Consider the following 24,954-nt stretch of genomic DNA (forward strand, 5'->3'; position numbering starts at 1 on the left):
TTGGTGACTGACGAACTCGTTCAGACAGTTGATGCAAAAGTTCGTGAAAATCGACGTTTCTCAATGTCGGAGTTGTCTACTGGTTTTCCACAGATTTCTAAGACTCTCTTGTACGAGATAGTGACAGCAAGATTGGGTTACCGTAAGTTCTGTGCACGATGGGTGCCCGAAATTCTTACCGACCACCACAAAACTCAAAGAATGGCCTCTGCATTAGACTTTCTGTCACGTTATGAGGACGAAGGAGAACCATTGTTAAACAGAATCGTGACCGGTGACGAAACCTGGATTAAGTACGTGAACCCTGAGACAAAAGAACAATCAAAGATGTGGGCACATTCAAATTCGCCTACCAAACCAAGAAATGTCTCGCAAGATTTTTCTGCCAGAAAACTGATGGCAACGGAGTTTTGGGATGCCAAAGGGGTGTTGTTGGTTGAATTCAGGGAACGTGGTACGACCATTAATTAAGACGTGTACTGTGAAACAATAAAAAAGTTACGACGGGCTATACAGAACAAACGCCGTGGTATGCTGACTTCCGGTATCGTTTTTTTGCACGATAACGCCCGTCCTCTCTCTGCTCGCAGAACAACGGCCCTTCTTGAGTCCTTCAAGTGGGACGTTATCAACCATCCACCTTACAGCCCAGACCTGGCGCCAAGTGATTATCACCTCTTCATGCATTTGAAGAAATGGCTCGGGTCACAGCGGTTTGATGACGATAAAGAGCTCAAAGATGCGGTCACAGGCTGGCTCCAGGCACAAGCGGGTGATTTTTATGCAGAAGGAATTTCAAAGCTTGTGAAGAGATACGATAAGTGCCGCAATCGCTATGGAGACTATGTAGAAAATAGTGCAAAGATGTAGTTGTAAGATGTATATATTAAAATATTTTTATTTAACTTGGTGTATTTTTTTAAATCAACCGGAGGTTACTTTCTGAACGGCCCTCGTATTATACTAGAAGTGACATGTGATTACATTTTCACGCAATTTGGGTGCATAGATCCTGAGAAATCAGTACCCAGGACAACCACCACTGGCCGTAATAACGGCCTTGATACGCCTGGGCATTGAGTCAAACAGAATGGTTCAAATGGCTCTGAGCACTATGGGACTTAACTTCTGACGTCATCAGTCCCCTAGAACTTAGAACTACTTAAATCTAACTAACCTAAGGACATCACACACATCCATGCCCGAGGCAGGATTCGAACCTGCGACCGTAGCGGTCGCGCAGTTCCAGACTGTAGCGCCAGAACCGCACGGCCACCCCAGCCGGCAGTCAAATAGAGCTTGGATGGCGTGTACAGGTACAGCTGCCCATGCAGCTTCAGCACGATACCACAGTTCATCAAGAGTAGTGACTGGCGTATTGTGACGAGCCAGTTGCTCGGCCAACATTGACCAGACGTTTCCGATTGGTGAGAGATATGGAGAATGTGCTGGCCAGGGCAGCAGTCCAACATTTTCTGTATCCAGAAAGGCCCGTACAGGACCTGCAACATGCGGTCGTGAATTACCCTGCTGGAATGTAGGGTTTCGCAGGGATCGAATGAAGGGTAGAGCCACGGGTCGTAACACATATGAAATGTAACGTCCACTGTTCAAAGTGACGTAAATGCGAACAAGACGTGACCGAGACGTGTAACCATTGGCACCCCATACTATCACACCGGGTGATACGCCAGTGTGGCGATGACGAATACACGCCGGCCGCGGTGGTCTAGCGGTTCAGGCGCTCAGTCCGGAATCGCGCGACTGCTACGGTCGCAGGTTCGAATCCTGCCTCGGGCATGGATGTGTGTGATGTCCTTAGGTTAGTTAGGTTTAAGTAGTTCTAAGTTCAAGGGGACTGATGACCACAGATGTTAAGTCCCATAGCGCTCAGAGCAATTTGAACCATTTTGAACTAATACACGCTTCCAATGTGCGTTCACCGCATTGTCTCCAAACACGGATGCGACCATCATGATGCTGTAACCAGAACCTGAATTCATCCGAAAAAATGACGTTTTGCCATTCGTGCACCCACGTTCGTTGTTGAGTACACCATTGCAGGCGTTCCTGTCTGTGATGCAGCGTCAAGGGTAACCGCAGCCACGGTCTCCGAGATGATAGTCCATGCTGCTGCAAACGTCATCGAACTGTTCGTGCAGATGGTTGTTGTCTTGCAAACGTCCCCATCTGTTGGCTCAGGGATCGAGACGTGGCTGCACGATGCATTACAGCCATGCGGATAAGACGCCTGTCATCTCGACTGCTAGTGACACCAGGCCGCTGGGATCCAGCACGGCATTCCGTATCACCCGCCTGAACCCACCGATTCCATATTCTACTAACAGTCATTGGATCTCGACCAACGCGAGCAGCAATGTCGCGATACGATAAACCGCAATCGCGATAGGCTACAATCCGGCCTTTATCAAAGTCGGAAACGTCATGTCATGCGTTTCTCCTCCTTACACGAAGCGTCACGACAGCGTTTCACCAGGAAACGCCGGTCAACTGCTGTTTGTATATGAGAAATCGGTTGGAAACTTTCCTCATGTCAGCACGTTGTTAGTGTCGCTGTTGTGGATTGGCAAGACAGCCAACCCACTATGAGAGGAAGCCGAAAGGCACGCGTTTTAGCTCACGCAGGCTGGCGTGAGGTCTGGAACAAGGAAGTTAGACTAGCAAAAAACGTACGTAGCTGCTGGAATACTTAACTTTAATCCATAATTGGTGAACATCGCTCTCGACGGTACATGTTTTACAGCATCATTAGTAACTGGTAATGGCGCCTTGCTAGGTCGTAGCAAATGACGTAGCTGAAGGCAATTCTAACCATCGTCTCGGCAAATGAGAGCGTATTTTGTCAGTGAACCATCGCTAGCAAAGTCGGCTGTACAACTGGGGCGAGTGCTAGGAAGTCTCTCTAGAGCTGCCGTGTGGCGGCGCTCGGTCTGCAATCACTGATAGTGGCGACACGCGGGTCCGACGTATACTACCGGACCGCGGCCGATTTAAAGGCTACCACCTAGCAAGTGTGGTGTCTGGCGGTGACACCACAGTCGCCACCTGCGCCAACCTTGTATGAATGCTCTGAAAAGCTAATCATTTGCATATCACAGCATCTTCTCCCTGTCGGTTAAATTTCGCGTCTGTAGCACGTCATCTTCATGGGTTAGCAAATTTACTGGCCAGTAGTGCATAATATGAAGACAAGGAGTACCTTACAGCGCCACGGAAAATCTGCTCCGCTCTACAGTACTTGCTTACATGAAATAAAATCTCCTGCTTCTGCACCTGATATATATTACGCTGTTGGGCAGTGCTGTTGATCTTATTTGTGCGAGGTGATCTGATCGTGAGGGCAGAAAATGTGGATTCGTAGGGCACTATCGATCAAAACCTTACTTCAGTATCACTTTGATACTAAAAATACTTTGTTAAATTTCCCCATTTACACTTTAAATAAAAAGTACATGTGTCTTTAGACAAATGTGTCGACCACCATCCCGTGAAGGCTAACAATTAATACAGAAAACTTGCTAAAATAACACAGACGTGAAACATCCCGGCCGGTCCTAGTCTCGAACTCGGGAAATTTTCCATTCGCTGAAGAACTTCATTGAATTTTGGAAAGTCGGAGATGAGTTGTTGGTGGTGGTAGAGCAGTCAGGAAGGTTCGTGTGGCGTGCTTGGGTAGTTGAGTTGGTACAGCACTTGCCTGCGAAAGACGAAGGCCCCAATTTCGATTCTGGATCCCTCATACAGTTTTAATCTGGCAGGAAGTTTCATAATAGCACACAGTCCGCTGCAGAGTGAAAAATTCAACATCAGACATATTCGTCGACATATCTATTCGCGAAAAATATTTAGGCTCAGCTGGATATTATGAAACCACAACTTCCTGAACACGTGCATTTCGACAACTGCCATCCGTTAACGTACGTTACTTTAAGTCCGTAGCACGTGGCCACCACTTGAACACACCAACTCTTGTCAGCAGGTGTTTAGAATGAAAGTCTGACACCACGAAATAATTGTCAACATAAGCTCGATTATTAGATGGACCTACTCGCTAAAATAAATTTGTCCAAGTTAATGCTAAGGTCCAGGTAGCTATCCTGAAGCAGCTTCCAAACCGATGACTGAATCAACATTATGCGAAAACAGTCACTTGGAACATTATTGTTCTCTCCTAACGCTGTTACAGAATACGGTGGAAGACAAAAAAGGCACCACGAAGGAGTTATCAGAATTGGATGGAAATCGATAGATGAGATGTATATGTGCAGGCAAAAGGTACAATTTCATTAAAATTACATGAGTTATTCAAAAGGAAGGGCTTCACCCAAACTGAGCAAGTCAGCAACGCGTTGTTCCTCTTTTGGCCCTTATGCAAGCAATTATTTGGCGTGTCATTGATTGATAGAGTTGCTGGATGTCCTCGTGACAGATATCTTGCCCATACTTATTTTCTAAATAAAACTGCCTCTTCCTGCTGCTATTTACTTTCTTTATCCCTTATGCGTTTCACATTTTCCTTTTCTGATTGATCATCTGTGGGATCTACAACGATACAGCTTTTTTTAGTTTTAGAATATTAGACAGTTCACGTCGCATTTTTTTGTAAAAATGTAATTACTTACGATTTGATGATCTACATTACCTCACATCTGGTCTGGAGATCTCACTATCACTTATAAAACTACCATATAATCACAACTATGTGACTAAGTCCTGTTGAATGGCCAAGTACACATGCCAAGCAATTCATTATTCACACTAATAGATAAAGTAATAGAATAATGCTCCCAAAAAAGGATTAATATGATAATACTGTCCAATATAACAATAATAGCACCCAACATCCTTACAATCACTCATCCATGAACCCCACAACAGAATATTGAAACGAAAAGTCAAATCAGGTGTCACCATTTTCAAAAAAAGAAAAAAAGACTCGCCGGCTGTATCCTCTCTCTCAAGCGCGCTGATACACACGGTGTAAACATCAGCAATAGAAGTTAGCCTCCAACATATACTTCGTTAGGTTGGCAACAAATAGGTAAAGAGGAGGAAACACACGATGGAGTCGCAATATTTATGTTGTGAAAAGCAGTGTCTGGCGGAATTGTTGTATTGAGTGACAAAAGAACAAAACTATTTGTGGTGTCACCGCCAGACACCACACTTGCTAGGTGGTAGCCTTTAAATCGGCCGCGGTCCGGTAGTATACGTCGGACCCACGTGTCGCCACTATCAGTGATTGCTGACCGAGCGCCGCCACACGGCAGGTCTAGAGAGACGTCCTAGCACTCGCCCCAGTTGTACAGCAGACTTCGCTAGCGATGGTCCACTGACAAATTACGCCCTCATTTGCCGAGACGACAGTTAGCATAGCCTTCAGCTACGTCATTCGCTACGACCTAGCAAGGCGCCATTACCATTTGCTATTAAACTTGTGATGCATGTACCGTCAGACCGATGTTCACCAATTATGGATTAAAGTTAAGTATTCCAGAGGCTACGTACTTAATTTACTAGTCTCAACTCCTTTAACTGTTGCAGACCTCACGCCAGCCTGCGTGAGTTTAAACGCGTGCCTTTCGGCTTCACCTCACAGTGGCTTGGCTGTCTTGCCAAGTCACAACACTATTACACAAAAAAGAGAACAGTGCCAGGAAGGCCAGAACACAAAGTTGTGATTATATGGTAGTAATAAGAGTGATAGTGCGATCTCCAGAGCAAATGTGAGGAAACGCAGATCAGCAAATCGCAAACATCGGGACATGAACTCTTTAATAATCTAAAGCTAACAAAACTGTATCGTTGTAGATCCCATTGATGATGCCCTAGAAAAGGAAAGGGTAAAACCGTATGTGATAAATAAAGTAACTAGCAGCAGCAAAAGGCAGTTCTATTTACGAAACAAGTATTGTTATGCTTGCTGCGGGGGATGGCCACACAAACAAACTTGTTATCTTGCCCATATCTGTCGAACTGACATATTAGATCGTCAAACGTCCGAGCTGGCTAGTGGGCCCTGCTCATAATACTCCAAATATTCTCAGTTGTAGAGAGGTCGGCAACCTTGTTGGCCAAGGTACTGTTTGGCAAGAACGAAGACGTACAGTAGAAAATCTCCTGCCCTGGGAGCGGGCATTACGTTGTTGGAATGTAACCCCAGAACGGGTTGCCATGAAGGACAACAAAACGGGGAGTAGAATATTGTCGGTGTACCGCTGTTCTGTAATTCTGAGGCAGATGAGAAGCTTTGGTGTCCTGCTATGAACATAAATGGCACCCAAGAGCTCTTGGTTGTCTAGCCATATCCTAGACGACTGTCAGGTTGGTATCCCACAGCTGTTCGGTGCGCCTCGAGTCACGTCTTTGATCTGGAATCTCATTCGCTGGAGTAGAACTGTCTTCAGTGCTAAGACATGCTTCGAAGTGAGCCATAATGTCCATCGAAGGCGTGTCTGGAGACGTCCCAGGAAGTGGTGGGATACCAGTCTGACTGAGGCCCGGCATACGGCCCGACAAACGGTAGTGAAGGCCTGGGGCGCCAATTCTTTTCATAACGGAACATCTTTGGTCAGAACATGTTTGGTTGTCATCCGCGGTATCCTCACAGCAGAGCGGTGCGTCGACGATATTGCATGCTCCATTTGGTTTCCCTTCACGGCAAGCCGTCCTGGGCTTAAATTTCAGGAAGGTGATGTCCGCCCGCACACTGCGAGTGATTCTACTGCTTGCCTTCGTGCTTGCAAAACAATACTGTCGCTGACAAGGTCTCTGGATCTAATTGAGAATGTCTTGATTTTTTCAGGCAAGGCCCCCCAACCGTCTTGAGATTTTGACGAGCTAGTGCGCCAGTAGGACAGAATTTGGCGCTATATTCCTAAAGAGGACGTCCAACAACTCTATCAGTGCCAAGCCGAATAACTGCTCACATAATTGGCGGAGGTGGACACATGTATTATTAACTTGCTCAATTCGGAAAGCCCTTTCTCTTGGATATACAATCCAAATTTTCTAAATCTGTAGTCATATCTTTGTCTCTGTATGTATACCAGATCTACCAATTTCCGTTCCATTCAGATTATTGCTTTCTTGTGCGTCACTTTTTTTATATAAAAATGGTGTATTAGAGATTGTGCCGTCCGCAGAAACCTCAACACACCTTAAGACACTCGTCGCTCAGTGCACCCAACACATCAGTAGCAATCATTCTACACCAAGTGGTATCGTGGAAACAAGTGTATGTGCCCTCGCAAAATTCCAGCTGTTCGTTAACTTGGCCGGGAAACGTCTGACTTTAGCTATTAATCTCACCAAGCCTACCAAAGAAATCCATCACAAGCGCGTGTTGATACACACAGCCCTTTGATTGACCTTACAGACGATAGGTAATAGAGAAATAGAGGTCTGCGAAGTGGGCGCTTTTCGCTCTATCGTACTCGTTCGAGCGAACCGCGTGGGGCACAAGGCTTGCTGTAGTACGAATGCTCGGATCGGACGGGCTGCGCTTGAACGAGGCATCGGAGAGAGGGTGGGAGGGCAGAATCGGCTGGGTCTGGCACGCTCTCCGCGTTGTTGTTGTGACGGTTGTAGTACGAGGTGCATTCAAGTTCTAAGGCCTCCGATTTTTTTCTAATTAACTACTCACCCGAAATCGATGAAACTTGCGTTACTTCTGGACGTAATCGCCCTGAAGAATTACACATTTTTCACAACGCTGACGCCATGATTCCATGGCAGCGGCGAAGGCTTCTTTAGGAGTCTGTTTTGACCACTGGAAAATCGCTGAGGCAATAGCAGCACGGCTGGTGAATGTGCGGCCACGGAGAGTGTCTTTCATTGTTGGAAAAAGCCAAAAGTCACTAGGAGCCAGGTCAGGTGAGTAGGGAGCATGAGGAATCACTTCAAAGTGGTTATCACGAAGAAACTGTTGCGTAACGTTAGCTCGATGTGCGGGTGCACTGTCTTGGCGAAACAGCACAAGCACAGCCCTTCCCAGACGTTTTTGTTGCAGTGCAGGAAGGAATTTGTTCTTCAAAACACTTTCGTAGGATGCACCTGTTACCGTAGTGCCCTTTGGAACGCAATGGGTAAGGATTACGCCCTCGCTGTCCCAGAACATGGACACCATCATTTTTTCAGCACTGGCGGTTACCCGAAATTTTTTTGGTGGCGGTGAATCTGTGTGCTTCCATTGAGATGACTGGCGCTTTGTTTCTGGATTGAAAAATGGCATCCACGTCTCATCCATTGTCACAACCGACGAAAAGAAAGTCCCATTCATGCTGTCGTTGCGCGTTAACATTGCTTGGCAACATGCCACACGGGCAGCCATGTGGTCGTCCGTCAGCATTCGTGGCACCCACCTGGATGACACTTATCGCATTTTCATGTCATCATGCAGGATTGTGTGCACAGAACCCACAGAAATGCCAACTCTGGATGCGATCTGTTCAACAGTCATTCGGCGATCCCCCAAAACAATTCTCTCCACTTTCTCGATCATGTTGTCAGACCGGCTTGTGCGAGCCCGAGGTTGTTTCGGTTTGTTGTCACACGATGTTCTGCCTTCATTAAACTGTCGCCATCCACAAACGCACTTTCGACACATCCATAACTCCATCACCACATGTCTCCTTCAACTGTTGATGAATTTCAATTGGTTTCACACCACGCAAATTCAGAAAACGAATGGTTGCACGCTGTTCAAGTAAGGACAACGTCGCCATTTTAAGTATTTAAAACAGTTCTCATTCTCGCCGCTGGCGTTAAAATTCCATCTGCCGTACGGTGCTGCCATCTCTGGGATGTATTCACAATGAACACGGCCTTATTTTAAAACAATGCACATGTTTCTATCTCTTTCCAGTCCGGAGAAAAAAATCGGAGGCCTTAGAACTTGAATGCACCTCGTAGTAGCAGCTCTGTGTGTCTGTAGGCTGGTGTCGCTTTTGAAATACTCCCGCCGGCTGACGGTACTACACTCGCGTCTGCTTAGCTGTGCTTTATACGTATATTTCTAGACGGTAATAGTTACATCATACTGCTGCCTCGTGCCGGCCGTTGTGGGCGAGCGGTTCTAGGCGCTACAATCTGGAACCGCGCGACCGCCACGGTCGCAGGTTCGAATCCTGCCTCCGGCATGGATGTGTGTGATGTCCTTAGGTTAGTTAGGTTCAAGTAGTTCTAAGTTCTAGGGGACTGATGACCTCAGAAGTTAAGTCCCATAGTGCTCAGAGCCATTTGAACCCTTGATGACTCGCAGAAAACAGCTTCCTATATACTCGTACAATCATGACAATTCGAGATTGACGATTGGTTTCAGAATGAATGATCACATTCCTATTCCTTATAACACTGATTTATTGATTCATAGTTATGAATGTGAATAAAACCTGTAGTAGGAAAAAAATTGTCTGCAATTTTATCCTGTTAGCGCTGTAATTGCAATGAATTATGAGTAAAATATCCTACCTACACTAAATAAAAAAAATGTTGCTTTTCGCGATGTTTCTGAAATAGAAACAGATTATTCGGCTGGTGGACACACAGTGCAGTGTGTGTCACGATATGGAAATCACCATTATCGTAGCTGCGTGGAGAAGTACGGTTTTGATCATGTGCTTCGGACTCGACCGCTGAATTGGCGTCCCCCTATCACGCCCGTGCGCCGATCTGCAAGCTTTATTACTAATTAATGATATGAGTAAGGGCAGAAATGAAATTTTTCCTCGCCATCAATGCACAAATTACTGGTCATTCGATCCTTGAATCGATCATCGACCTGATTCTTCATTGGCTTGTTTCTTCATTGGCTTACAATTTTTCCACAGTTTTACGTACATCTGACAAATAGCCCCTTGAGTGCGAACCAAAATGTCACTGATGTTTGCGGCATTCGAAGCCCCACATTTAGTCTACTATTCAAAAGTAATATTGGTTGCTAATGGCAACAGGGGGCAGGACTGAAGGTATCCAATGGTGAGTCCAGCATGAGGCTACGGACTGTAATTGAACCGCTTAGTCTACGAGTAACTCACAACCATGCTACAGTATTAGTGGTACTGATACAAAGTAGAGCAAAGACAACGATAAACATGGCAAATATTGAATCAAATCGACAACAATAGTGTCCGAAGTTGACATTTCGTCAGAAAGGAACCCAAGGAATTTCCCAGAACCCAGTATATTGGAGATCCCAAGAGATTTGTATGAATCTAAACTAACATCAATGCCTTAACGCATTCGCATGCAGTGATGCCGACTGTTAATCTGGATGGTAAATTGGCTGGAAAGTTATTTATTGCACTGTGAGAAGGTGGAGATGCTCTGCTCCTACCATTCTTTCTCGTGTGAGTGATCTAAGCGCAGTAAGGACTATTTGCCTTCCAACAACCCAGGGTATGAGTGCTGCTTTTGGCCAATAGCTGGTCGAAGTAATTTACTTTTACTTGATTCCTGGTCTGTGTACAAAAATCACACACCTTTAAAGCTAAACATGCCTCCAGAAAGGTCTGTGCCTTTGCACTACGTATCACATGGAACCACTGGTGAACTTCAGCCTCTAGGTATTTGCTTCTTCCGTGCCTGTCGGCAATTGTCTGCGGCTACGCCTTAAAGGATTGACAGTTTCACCATAATCTCCACAACTGACTCTTCCGTATTCGGCTGCATGTCATCACATTCGATCAGTTGTCATTGCCCAGTCACACCAATATGACTCTACATACATTATTTAGGAGTGGATACAAAGTTGGACGTTGTGCACGGTTTGTAACTCCCTAGGAGTTCGCCTTCGATCTTGATGTTTCGAACTTTTGTGATCACTGAGGCGCACCATTTTTCATTCGGTGCTCATGGTGAAACTTTAGGTTTGTTTTCAACAATTCTTGAATGTAGACGAGTAACATACAAATCGTTTAGGAAGTTGATCTCTGCACCTGCAGGTCAGTTATTTTCTGTGGCCCTTCTGATGCACGTGATGAGTCATTAGCAGCTAATAAAGACTAAAAATTTTTAAATGCCTCTGAGCACTATGGGACTCAAATTCTGAGGTCATCAGTCCCCTAGAACGTAGAACTACTTCAACCTAACTAACCTAAGGACATCACACACGTCCATGCCCGAGGCAGGATTCGAACCTGCGACCGTAGCGGTCGCGCGGTTCCAGACTGTAACGCCTAGAACCGCTCGGCCACCTCGGCCGGCAATAAAGACTGAACTTACGGCCTCACGCCAAAGGTATGGCTTATTAATAGAGAAATCAATATATTTACAGACAGAAATCTATTCAAACTGACAACTATCCAGAAAAAAGCAATATGATATCCGTGTATCCTTTATAATACCAGAGATTCGTCACAAAAGGAGATAATAAAGGGGATAATATAAGAGGATATCATCGATTGATTTCGGATCGAGCCTGCCTCATTTGTACGAGAAAAGATTTCCAGTCTACAGAAATTTCTTTCAATAGCGGTATTTGAGACCGGAACACTGCACACTCTTCAAGTTAAATTACATATCTTGGGAGAAAGACTATCATTAAGCTTTCATCTCTCCTTCGGATCATCGTCGTCTCCATCATCCATTACAGTTAAATGGAAGTCAACGTAATCGGTCGGCTAAGCATTACGTGACTCACAGTCTAGCGATACTAAAAAAAATATTTTTTGACTGACAAGCGTGGCCAATATTTCGTCGCAGCCCTAAATAGATATTTGCAGATATCACAAGAATAGAGTAAGATATTACTGTCACCTCGCTAATTTGCTCCAGATTATCTGGAACTGATATTTCATCGCAAACTTGACTCACATAGTTTAAAGTCTCATTTCCATTAGAAATGAGTTTTATTTTTAATAAGCAAATCGGAGGCCAGAGAAATGTTGCTATTCCGTGCAACGTCCGGATCTCGACATTCTCCTCTATTTGTCCTCTACTTCTCCTCTTTCAGCGCTTATAGTTTCGTCAGATACCAGATGATATTAGCACAATTGCTCTGAACTGTCGAAATGCCAACGATATTGAGACTGGCGTTTTGCAGTTGACTACAGTTTTCATGTGCTGGACACAGAGCGTGTATTAAACGAAAAAAGTCGGTCAACAGTAATGTAGAAATATCTCTTTATCTTCACGTTCCTGTGTTACAACAACTTTTCAGTTTATGCACTCATAACGAAATGAACTTCACGCCTTTGATCATTTCTTTTGTCTCTTTAAATTGCCCTAAAAATATCGCGAGTTCTTTTTCAGGGCTGTTGTCGTAACAAATTTTCAGAGACGCCCTTCTTTGCAAGCATTTCCATGATTTTATTGTGCTGACTACAGATCGAAACATTCTAAAGAAGCTGTTCCACCTATCCGTCTTCGTGGTTCTTAGCTTGTCTGTACCGAAATTAAGAGCTAATTTTCTACACGAAACGGATAATTTCTTTGGCAGGATAAGTCGTGGTATAAAACAACTCCGACCCCATTTTTCAACCAATATTCAGCGAAAAAATGTTTCAGCTTTGCGTTCAAAACGCGTATAATTCACGCATAATGCTCAAATGATTGCAAAGTCTTGCATATATTAGCACCTAGATCAGTGGCAAAAGATAATTTGTTGAGATGTCTGGGGTTTACCCCTTAGTTAAAGATGTTTTTTCTTTGTACTGTGGCCGAGCGGGTCTAGGCGCCACAGTCTGGAACCGCGCGACCGCTACGGTCGGAGGTTCGAATCCTGCCTCGGGCATGGATGTGTGTGATGTCCTTAGGTTACTTAGGTTCAAGTAGTTCTAATTCTAGGGGACTGATGACCTCATAATTTAACTCCCATTGTACTCAGAGCCATTTGAACCAAGTAATGAGCTGCCACCAGTACCACATTTCGCAGTACCTAATTTTGATAAGCAGATTGCGCAGTAATAGCCAGATAACACCCTTTCCGGTATGTATTGGTCCAGATGTCTGCCGTACAAGCATATTGTTTTACGCGTACGACGTAGATAATGCAAGGCGTCATAGTCGCCCACACTTCATTGGCTTGCATTTCAGTGTTTGGTGCTACTGTTATAAGATAATGGAAGTGTTGGAGACGTTTACAATCTCCTGATGTAAAGCGCCAAATCCAGCGTATGATACTGATGTAAATGGAGAAAGTGCTTTGGCACACATTTTTGCGCTTCTATCAGTAACCGTAGCTTTCACTGAAACTTGTAGATCATCAAAACATACATTATGTGGTATGCTGCAGGTAAGTGCCTTCCAAGGTATGGTTTTGGATATGTAAGACGGGAGAACGGACAATCTTCCATGGTACATGTAGCCCAGGTGATTTCCATCCTTATTGTTCATTGATCAAAATCTGTCCGAAACCCTGCTACTACCACTGTCTTTCACACTCAGGAGAAATTATTTCGAGTTATGGTTCGCTTTAAGAGTCTCTTTCGTCTCATGGTTATGCGCGTGATTCTGCAGCGAGCGAGTGAGGAGCAATCAGGTAACCAAAGTGTGCAGCCCGGCCATTCAGGCGTGGGACGGTGGACCTACCTTGTTGCTCCCACGAAAGCGGGAGCTACATGACTTTCACAAAGCAGTTACAGGGAGCATAGACGCTAGATAAGGACCCTGAATACCTAACTCTGTCAACAACAACCACCTGTCAACTGCTGGTCATAAACTTCTCCAGACCATTCCTCACTCACATTGACGATGCCAACTCACGCATTACGTTCATAAGATGAGCATGTCATAAATTAGTACAGCTAAATTGAGAAAAACTGAGAGCTGACGGAATCACAAATCGAATTACTACCATCACGCGTGTATTACATGAATATAAAGCAGGGATGGGCGGGGGAAGGGAGTGTGCGCCACACGATCATGAAACTGATCTGAGATGTAAATTTTCAGTCTCATGGACAATAATTTCACAAAGTTTCAGTGAAGGAATTGCACCCGAAGTGCCTGAAAAATGATTAAAAGTGTGACGCTAGCACTCTACGCTCCCACATTTTGAAACAAAACTTCAGTACTATCGGTGAACAGGAAAACTTGCACGGGATAGATCGAGAAGGTTGTGATATATACTGTTTGGTTTTATATATCATCTGTGACTCTTAACCGTATCTTAGAAACGACAACAAACAATCTGCTTTGTTAATAAAGAAGCAATGGACTTACAAAAAACTTAGAGCCACTCTTCAAGTTTCTAATGACGAGGCTATCAGCCAGAACATATCCAGCGTAAAGTGACATGAAAAGAGCAGTATGGGCTGCATATTTCCAAATGGTGTCAATAGACGAACATCCCATTTATCATCTGTTCACGTTAGCTGGTATTAATACCTACAGACTCAGAATGATAACAACGCCTACCTTCACAAGGAGAGGCTTCCAAATTGTATACTGGATGTCACGAAGCCCACTTACAGGTTTCTGGCCGATCCTGAACTTCTAAAAAGTGTGTTCATGGCAAAAATCAAGATCCAAATGAGTCTCTAAATTCACTCATATGGGAACGATGCCCTAAAACCATAGTTTCATCTGTTACAATTGTCAGAATTGCAACTTATGATGCAGTTTTTTGTATTTAATGATGGGAACGTAGGTAATATGAAGGTATTAGACTGAATGGGCTTTTAGTTAGTGAATTTTACTCAAGATGAAGTTATACCTGGCAAAGGAGAGAACGCAGAAAACAAAAAACCAGAAGAGAAGGCTTGAAGAGAAGGAATACCATGAGTACAAATCTGGGTCCTTCTGAAGAGGCGACATAAGAGAAAACGTCAGACTGAACTTCAAATTGCGTTTCCTGAAAATTGTCTTTTTAAACGTTACGTACGGTTCTCTCATAATCTATAAAGGATAGAATAATAAAATCTTGTACACTTGCGCCACACGGTCCGACAACCAGAAGTCATGCTATTTCGTTTCACAGCGAAACCACTTTGGCTTTCATCCGCGGAATCATACAGCACAGCCATACGTCGAAGTTATCGTACACCCCGTTTCGTTGCCCTTCGCGGGGGGCCACCCTGGGCTTCCACTTGAGTAACATGTTGCCCACACGCACAAGGCGAGGGGTTCTACTGGTTGACCTTCCCCAGCTGACGACATCTGGAGCACTATGGACAGGGCTCTCCAACCAGTTCAGGATTTCGATGATATAATACGCCAGTCGGACCGAATCTGGCACGATGTCTCTCTGCAGGACAACCAACAACTCTATCAATGAATGGCGACCCGAATAACTGCTTAAAAAAGGGCCAGACGTGGACCAACCTGTTACTGACTTACTCAATTTATGCGACTCTTTCTGTTGAATTAAACTAAACTCTGCCCCAACGTGCCATGAAGGCTCAACCGTACCGACCGGCCACCGTGTCATCCTCAGCCCACAGGCGTGACTGGATGCGGGTATGGAGAGGCATCTGATTCCTCTTGAATATATTACCAAGTTTTTATGAAATTGTAATCATTTGTTTATACGTGTACAGAGCACCTACGGATTCCCGTCACATTCGTATTATTGCTTCGATGTGTCTTTTTTTTCAATTTTGTATTGGAGTGTGTTTTCCCGCCTAAAACGGAGCAGTTTCCACTAATAATCCTACACTGTTGATTAAAGGTTCCTAACAAATGAATACCATCATCAGTTTTCACATGTGTCGAAGGATATGGCTAAATTGCGTTAAAAACTGTTGTGTTATTTATCTGTAACCGTTCTAACTGTACCAGTACATTTACACAGCAATTTTCCTCAGAAACACTTGCAATTTGTCAAGGAATTCGATAGTGGCACAGTCATGATGATAGGAGTGTTTCTATGGAGATATGTAATTGCTTATCTAAGAATGGCGATGGAACGATAGTCAGAGTACATATTCTCTGCTGTACATACTCCAGTACTCTAGTTGTATTTAACAGAGTTGTTAATAGCGTGATACTTGTTAATAGTTATAATTTTTCATGCATCTGATTTATGATGCTACATGGGTGTGGGGCAAAGCCAGGACATGCCGGGACCAAGCAGCAATCGGTATTGTAATTGTAAACTGTCGAAGCTGCGTTGATAACGTACCGGAACTTCAAGTGCTGATGGAAAGCACCGCAGCTGAAATCGTTATATGTATGGAAACCTGGCTGAAGCCAGAGATAAATTCTGCCGAAGTTTTTACAAAGGACCGACGGTGTTTAGAAAGGAATGATTGCATGCTACCGGTGGTGGCGTGTTTGTCGCTATTGTTGTTGTTGTTGTGGTCTTCAGTCCTGAGACTGGTTTGACGCAGCTCTCCATGCTACTCTATCCTGTGCAAGCTTCTTCATCTCCCAGTACCTACTGCAACCTACATCCTTCTGAATCTGCTTAGTGTATTCATCTTTTGGTCCCCCTCTACGATTTTTACCCTCCACGCTGCCCTCCAATGCTAAATTTGTGATCCCTTGATGCCTCAAAACATGTCCTACCAACCGATCCCTTCTTCTAGTCAAGTTGTGCCACAAACTTCTCTTCTCCCCAATCCTATTCAATACCTCCTCATTAGTTACGTGATCTACCCACCTTATCTTCAGCATTCTTCTGTAGCACCACATATCGAAAGCTACTATTCTCTTCTTGTCCAGACTGGTTATCGTCCACGTTTCAGTTCCATACATGGCTAAACTCCATACTAATACTTTCAGAAACGACTTCCTGACACTTAAATCTGTACTCGACGTTAACAAATTTCTCTTCTTCAGAAACGATTTCCTTGCCATTGCCAGTCTACATTTTATATCCTCTCTACCTCGACCGTCATCAGTTATTTTACTCCATAAGTAGCAAAACTCCTTTACTCCCTTAAGTGTCTCATTTCCTAATCTAATCCCCTCAGCATCACCAGATTTAATTTGACTACATTCGATTATCCTCGTTTTGCTTTTGTTGATGTTCATCTTATATCCTCCTTTCAAGACACTGTCCATTCCGTTCAACTGCTCTTCCAAGTCCTTTGCTGTCTCTGACAGAATTACAATGTCATCGACGAAACTCAAAGTTTTTACTACTTCTCCATGAATGTTAATACCTACTCCGAATTTTTCTTTTGTTTCCTTTACTGCTTGCTCAATATACAGATTGAATAACATCGGGGGGAGGCTACAACCCTGTCTCACTCCCTTCCCAACCACTGCTTCCCTTTCATGCCGCTCGACTCTTATAACTGCCATCTGGTTTCTGTACAAATTGTAAATAGCCTTTCGCTCCTTGTATTTTACCCCTGCCACCTTCAGATTTTGAAAGAGAGTATTCCAGATAACGTTGTCAAAAGCTTTCTCTAAGTCTACAAATGCTAGAAACGTAGGTTTGCCTTTTCTTAATCTTTCTTCTAAGATAAGTCGTAAGGTTAGTATTGCCTCAAGTGTTCCAACATTTCTACGGAATCCAAACTGATCTTCCCCGAGGTCCGCTTCTACCAGTTTTTCCATTCGTCTGTAAAGAATTCGGGTTAGTATTTTGCAGCTGTGACTTATTAAACTGATAGTTCGGTAATTTTCACATCTGTCAACACCTGCTTTCTTTGGGATTGGAATTATTACATTCTTCTTGAAGTCTCTGGGTATTTCGCCTGTCTCATACATCTTGCTCACCAGATGGTAGAGTTTTGTCGTGACTGGCTCTCCCAAGGCCATCAGTAGTTCTAATGTAATGTTGTCTACTCCCGGGGCCTTGTTTCGATTCAGGTCTTTCAGTGCTCTGTCAAACTTTTCACGCAGTATCTTATCTCTCATTTCATCTTCATCTACATCCTCTTCCATTTCCGTAATATTGTCCTCAAGTACATCGCCCTTGTATAAACCCTCTATATACTCCTTCCACCTTTCTGCCTTCCCTCCTTTGCTTAGAACTGGGTTGCCATCTGAGCTCTTGATATTCATACATGTGGTTCTCTTCTCTCCAAAGGTCTCTTTAGTTTTCCTGTAGGCAGTATCTATCTTACCCCTAGTGAGACAAGCCTCTACATCCTTACATATGTCCTCTAGCCATCCCTGCTTAGCCATTTTGCACTTCCTGTCGATCGCATTTTTGAGACGTTTGTATTCCTTTTTGCCTGCTTCATTTACTGCATTTTTATATTTTCTCTTTTCATCAATTAAGTTCAATATTTCTTCTGTTACCCAAGGATTTCTATTAGCCCTCGTCTTTTTACCTACTTGATCCTCTGCTGCCTTCACTACTTCATCCATCAGAGCTACCCATTCTTCTTCTTCTGTATTTCTTTCCCCCATTATTGTCAATTGTTCCCTTATGCTCTCCCTGAAACTCTCTACAACCTCTGGTTCTTTCAGTTTATCCAGGTCCCATCTCCTTTTTGCAGTTTCTTCAGTTTCAATCTGCAGTTCATAACCAATAGATTGTGGTCAGAATCCACATCTGCCCCTGGAAATGTCTCACAATTTAAAACCTGGTTCCTAAATCTCTGTCTTACCATTATATAATCTATCTGATACCTTTTAGTATCTCCAGGATTCTTCCAGGTATACAACCTTCTTTTATGATTCTTGAACCAAGTGTTAGCTATGATTAACTTATGCTCTGTGCAAAATTCTACAAGGTGGCTTCCTCTTTCATTTCTTCCCCCCAATCCATATTAACCTACTATGTTTCCTTCTCTCCCTTTTCCTACACTCGAATCCCAGTCACCCATGACTATTAAATTTTCGTCTCCCTTCACTACCTGAATAACTTCTTTTATCTCGTCATACATTTCATCTATTTCTTCATCATCTGCAGAGCTAGGTGGCATATAAACTTGTACTACTGTAGTAGGTGTGGGTTTTGTGTCTACCTTGGCCACAATAATGCGTTCACTATGCTGTTTGTAGTCGCTAACCCGCACTCCTATTTTTTTATTCATTATTAAACCTATTCCTGCATTACCCTATTTGATTTTGTATTTATAACCAGGTAATCACCTGACCAAAAGTCTTGTTCCTCCTGCCACCGAACTTCACTAATTCCGACTATATCTAACTTTAACCTATCCATTTCCCTTCTTAAATTTTCTAACCTACCTGCCCGATTAAGGGATCTGACATTCCACGCTCCGATCCGTAGAATTCCAGTTTTCTTTCTCCTGATAACGACGTCCTCTTGAGTAGTCCCCGCCCGAAGATCCGATTGGGGGACTATTTTACCTCCGGAATATTTTACCCAAGAGGACGCCATCATCATTTAATCATACAATAAAGCTGCATGTCCTCGGGAAAAATTACGGCTGTAGTTTCCCCTTGCTTTCAGCTGTTCGCAGTACCAGCACAGCACGGCCGTTTTGGTTAATGTTACAATGCCATTATTACAAGGCTATTATGTTACAAGGCTGTTATTAGTAGTTTATCCTGTACTGAGATAGAAGTGGATGGTTCTCGCCAATCATTATGGGTGGAGATTATGCTCAACAACCGAGCTAGGTTAATAATTCGCTCCTTTTACCGACCTCCTGACTCAGCAGCATTAGCGGCAGAACAACTGAGAGAAAATCTGGAATACATTTCACATAAATTTCCTCAGCGTGTTACAGTCTTAGGTGGAGATTTCAATTTACCAGATATAGACTGGGACACTCAGATTTTTAGGACGGGTGGTAGGGACAGAGAATCGAGAGACATTATACTGAGGACACTATCGAGCAATTAAACAGAGAACCGACTCGTGGAGATAACATCTTGGACCTACTGATAACGAACAGACCCGAAATTTTCGACTCTGTAAGCGCAGAACACGGAATCAGTGATCATAAGGTCGTCGCAGCATCCCTGAATATGTAAGTAAATAGGAATATAAAAAAAGGGAGGAAGGTTTATCTGTTTAGCAAGAGTAATAGAAGGCAGATTTCAGACTACCTAACAGATGGAAACGAAAATTTCTGTTCCGACACTGACAATGTTGAGTGTTTGTGGAGAAAGTTCAAGGCAATCATAAAATGCGTTTCAGGCAGGTACGTGCCGAGTAAAAATGTAAGAGGCGGGAAAAACCCACTGTGGTTCAACAAAAAATTTAGGAAACTACTGGGAAAGCAAAGTGAGCTTCACTGCATATTTAAACACAACCAAAACCTCTCAGACAAACAGAAGCTAAGCGATGCCAAAGTTAGCGTAAGGAGGGCTACGCGTGCAGCATTCAGTGAATTAGAAAGAAAACTTCTATGTACCGACTTGACAGAAAATCCTAGGAAGTTCTGGTCTTACGTTAAATCAGTAAGTGGATCGAAACAGCATATCCAAACACACTGGGTTGATCATGGCATTGAAGCAAAGGATGACACGCGTAGAGCTGAAATACTAAACACCATTTTCCTAAGCTGTTTCACTAGATGCCATTTCCCTTGACTTCCGGAAGGCGTTCGATACAGTTCCGCACTGTCGCCTGATAAACACAGTAAGAGCCTACGGAATATCAGACCAGCTTTCTGGCTGGATTGAAGAGTTTTTAGCAAACAGAACACAACATGTTGTTCTCAATGGAGAGTCGTCTACAGTCGTTAAAGTAACCTCTGGCGTGCCATAAGGGAGTGTAATGGGATCATTGCTTTTCACAAATTATATAAATGACCTGGTAGATAGTGTCGGAAGTTCCATGCAGCTTTTCGCGGATGATGCTGTAGTATACAGAGAAGATGCAGCGTTAGAAAATTGCAGCGAAATGCAGGAAGATCTGCAGCGGATAGGCACTTGGTGCAGAGGGTGGCAACTGACCCTTAAGATATACAAATGTAATGTACTGCGGATACATAGAAAGAAGGATCCTTTATTGTATGATTATATGATAGCGGAACAAACACCGGTAGTAGTTACCTCTGTAAAATATCAGGGAGTATGCGTACGAAATGATTTGAAGTGGAATGATTGTATAAAATTAATTGTTGGTATGGCGGGTGCGAGGTTGAGATTCATTGGGAGAGTCCTTAGAAAATGTTGTCCATCAACAAAGGAGGTGGCTTACAAAACACTCTTTCGACCTATACTTAAATATTGCTCATCAGTATGGGATCCGTACCAGATCGGGTTGACAGAGGATATAGAGAAAATCCCAAGAAGAGCGGCGAGTTACGTCACAGGGTTATTTGGTAATCGTGATAGCGTTACGGAGATGTTTAACAAACTCAAGTGACAGACTCTGTAAGAGAGGTGCTCTGCATCGCGGTCTAGCTTGCTGTCGAGGTTTCGAGAGGGTGCGTTTCTGGATGAGGTATCGAAGATATTGTTTCCCACTACTTATACCTCCCGAGAAGATCACGAATGTAAAATTAGAGAGATTCATGAGCGCACGGAGGCTTTCCGGCAGTCGTTCTTCCCGCGAACCATACGCGTCTGGAACAGGAAAAGGAGGTAACGACAGTGTCACGTAAAGTGCCCTCCACCACACACCACATGGTGGCTTGCGGAGTATAAATGTAGATGTAGATGTAGATGATGTATGATGGGGGTCCGTTTCTGATCAAAACTGTTTCTGAATAACGAGAAAATATTGTTGAGTGCAAACTATGATCTCCAGATATTTAAGTAAAGTTTTTATTTGAGAAACAGCCCGAAATTTGGTATATACAGGATGTCTATTTTCTAGGCCAAATGAAATATTTTTTATGTAATAGCAAAATAAAATGTTATTAAGAAAATGTTGTTTAGCTACGAGGGGACGCATTAATCAGCATTACTGGCCTTTTTGTTATGTCTTCCTTTGCACGCTCTGTGGTTCTTTAATCCATACAGGATTGAGGAACAGATACTGATCGTGAAAAGAGAATTCAGATAGTCATTTATTCTACGTCTTATAACAAATAGTAAAAATAATACGTAACTTTGTTGTAGTAGTTGCAGCATCAGTTGCTAGCAGTTGATCTGAATGTGGAAATGTATACAGATACAAAAGAACCATTATTTGTCAATCTTGAATACAATATCCATTCAGGAGATGTGGAGCCTGGCCACTATGAAAGTCCGTAAATGTTATTCAACTGGCAAACACAGAAAATGTGGGCAGTGCATGGAAGTCTGAATTTAAACACACCCACCACTGCAGCTCCGGAGAGGGGACGCTTGCATCTCATTGGCAGCAGCGTGATCGTTTGGGGCAGGCAGCGCCCTCTTGCCACGGTGGCGGCTGTAGGAAACGCTGCGGAGTAACTGGCGGCAAGCTATTTGAAAGTGCGGACGACTGGATCACGGTTGATACCACACTTGTAACTGTGTTACGAAGATACGAATAGCAGGTCGACTGTTTAGATGTTATTATTGTTGTCATCTTCGAAGACTAGTTTGATTTTTCATATTCGTCTTACTATATTCATCCCCTGGTCTCCTCGACGACTTTTACCCCTGTACTTCACTCCAGCATTAAACTGGTTCACAAATGTTCAAATGTGCGTGAAATCTTATGGGACGTAACTGCTAAAGTCATCAGTCCCTAAGCCTACACACTACTTAGCCTAAATTATCCTAAGGACAAACACACACACCCATGCCCGAGGGAGGACTCGAACCTCCGCCGGGACCAGCCGCACAGTCCATGACTGCAGCGCCTTAGACCGCTCGACTAAACTGGTGATCGCTTGATGTGTCGTATCCCTTATTCTACTCAGGTTGTGTCACAAATTTCATTTATGTCTCATCCTGTGCAGTTCTTCTTCATCGGTTCTTCTAATCTTCAGAATTCTTCTGTAGCACCACATTTGAAATTCTTCTACTCTATTCTTGTATAAACTGTTTATCATTCATGTTCCACTTCCATAAATAGAACCGAATATTTTTTTATTCAATAATGCTCTTCCTCTCCAGAACAAATGTTCCAAAACTTGTGACAGTGAACCAGTCACGTAAGCATGACGGTATTAGGAAGGCAACACAAAATTGACTGACTCGCCAGTAATCATACACAGTGCTGGTACCCGGGTATCGTAATTTGTCCACTTGCTGCAGATGGCAGCAAATAAACTGAAATACATGGAAAATGCAAGCCAGTCTTTCGGTTAATCGTCATTTTTTGTAGGTGGGTATTACTTCTCCTTTCTCTTCGTTCATGTTCATTGTAATCACACAGAGCGTCAACTGAAGGCGGTTGACTGAATGATCACTGTGTATTATCCACTATTTTTCATTTGAGTAAACTGCAACAAGTGAGCAAGCCTCGTTGCGGTGGGTGCGTAGACTGTGTGCCAGTACAGCAGAGTCGAAGTCGGTATTGTCTTCGTTTTTAATAACGTCATGTTCACCTCAATGCTTCAGCGAGATACGTTTTCGAACAGTTCTAGAGGGGCTGAAGTGTATTAATGAGTAAACGATACAGGATCGTATGTATTTTCGTAACGAACAAAGTTACAACAATGGTTATCGTAATGGTTTATGTCCCACTGGTAGCTAAACGACATTTGGTTAGTAAATTTTTAATTTAGCTTCTGGATAGAAAGTTACATGTCATGTTAAAGATAAACACACTGAGGAGCCTAATCGCCTTAGGATAGCAATATGGACATATGCAGATGGCGATAATATCGCTTACACAAGGTATATAGGGTAAGTGCATTGGGGGAGCTGTCATGTGAAAAAGGTTTCCGGCGTGGTTATGGCCGCACGACAAGGATTAATAGATCTTGAACTCGGAGTGGTAGTTGGAAATAGATGCATGGCACAATATATTTTGGAAATTGTTAGGGAATTCAGTATTCCGAGATTCCTAGCGTCAGGTGTATACCAAAAACACCACAATTTCAGGCATTACCTCTCACCACGGACAGTGCAGTGGCTGCCAACCTTCGCTCAATGACCGAGAGCATCAGCGTTTCCGTTGAGTTGTCAGTGCTAACAAACAAGCAAAACTACGTCAAATTACTGCAGAAATCAATGTGGGACGTATAGTGCAATGGACATATCCATTAGGACAGTGACGCTAATGGGCTATGGCAACAGACCATCGACATGAGCAACTTTTCTAACAACACGACATCTCCTGCAGTGCCTCTCCTGGGCTCATGATCATACTGGCTGCTCCCTAGGAAACTGGAAAGACCGTGGCCTGGTCAGATGAGTTACGATTTCAGTTGGTGAGAGCTGATGGTAGGGTTCAAGTGTGGCACACATCCCACGGAGTCACAGACCAAAATTGTCAGCAAGCAAGCTGTTGGTGACTCCATAATGGTGTGGGATATGTTTATACAGAATGGTCTGGTTCCTATCGTCAAACAGAAGGGATCATTGGCTGGAAATGGTTATGTTTGGCTACTTGGAAAACAACAGCGTTAAATTCTTTTGGATGACAATGTGCCATGTCACTGGGCAACGATTATTCTCGTTTAATTTAAGTAACATTATGGACAATTCGAGCGAATGATCTGGAACCCAGGTCGCCTGGATAGAATCCCATTGAACATTTATGGGATATGATCGAGAGTTCAGTTCGTGCACAGATCCAGCACTAGCATCGCTTTCGCAGTTATAGGTGACTATAGATACGATATCTATATATATATATATATATATATATATATATATATATATATATATATATATATATACAGGGTGTCCCAGCTATCTTGTCCACCCAAAATGTCTCTGGAACAATAACAGCTATTGGAAAACGACTTTCACCGGTATCAATGTAGGGCTGGGGCCCATGAATGTACATATTTGGAAACTTTCTAAAACGAAAGCATATGTGTTTTTTAACACAAACTTATGTTTTTTTTTAAATGGACCTCCTACACTTTTTCTTCAGCAATCCATAGCACAACAAAGCACATACACAATGGCGTTGATTGCATCGCAATATTCCCATTACATCCCGAGATATTGAGACGCGAAGTTGACGCTTGAAACACCCGACATGCGCTGCTAGAGCACGTCCTGAGGCTCAGGCGTGAATCGCATGCTGCCCGTAATCGCAGCAGGATGGCAGCAGACCGTATTATTCGTTTCGGACCT

The 24,954-nt window shown here is 43.5% G+C and overlaps 1 protein-coding gene across 1 annotated transcript in view; it reads left to right on the forward strand.

The window, feature by feature from the left end:
- The window catches only part of LOC126475065 (arylsulfatase B-like), a 202,555-nt gene that overhangs the window by 152,748 nt on the left and 24,853 nt on the right, over positions 1-24,954 (forward strand). The gene's annotated exons all lie outside the window — the stretch shown is intronic.

This window comes from Schistocerca serialis, chromosome 4, assembly GCF_023864345.2.
Source record: "Schistocerca serialis cubense isolate TAMUIC-IGC-003099 chromosome 4, iqSchSeri2.2, whole genome shotgun sequence".
Taxonomy (NCBI): Eukaryota; Metazoa; Arthropoda; class Insecta; order Orthoptera; family Acrididae; genus Schistocerca; species Schistocerca serialis.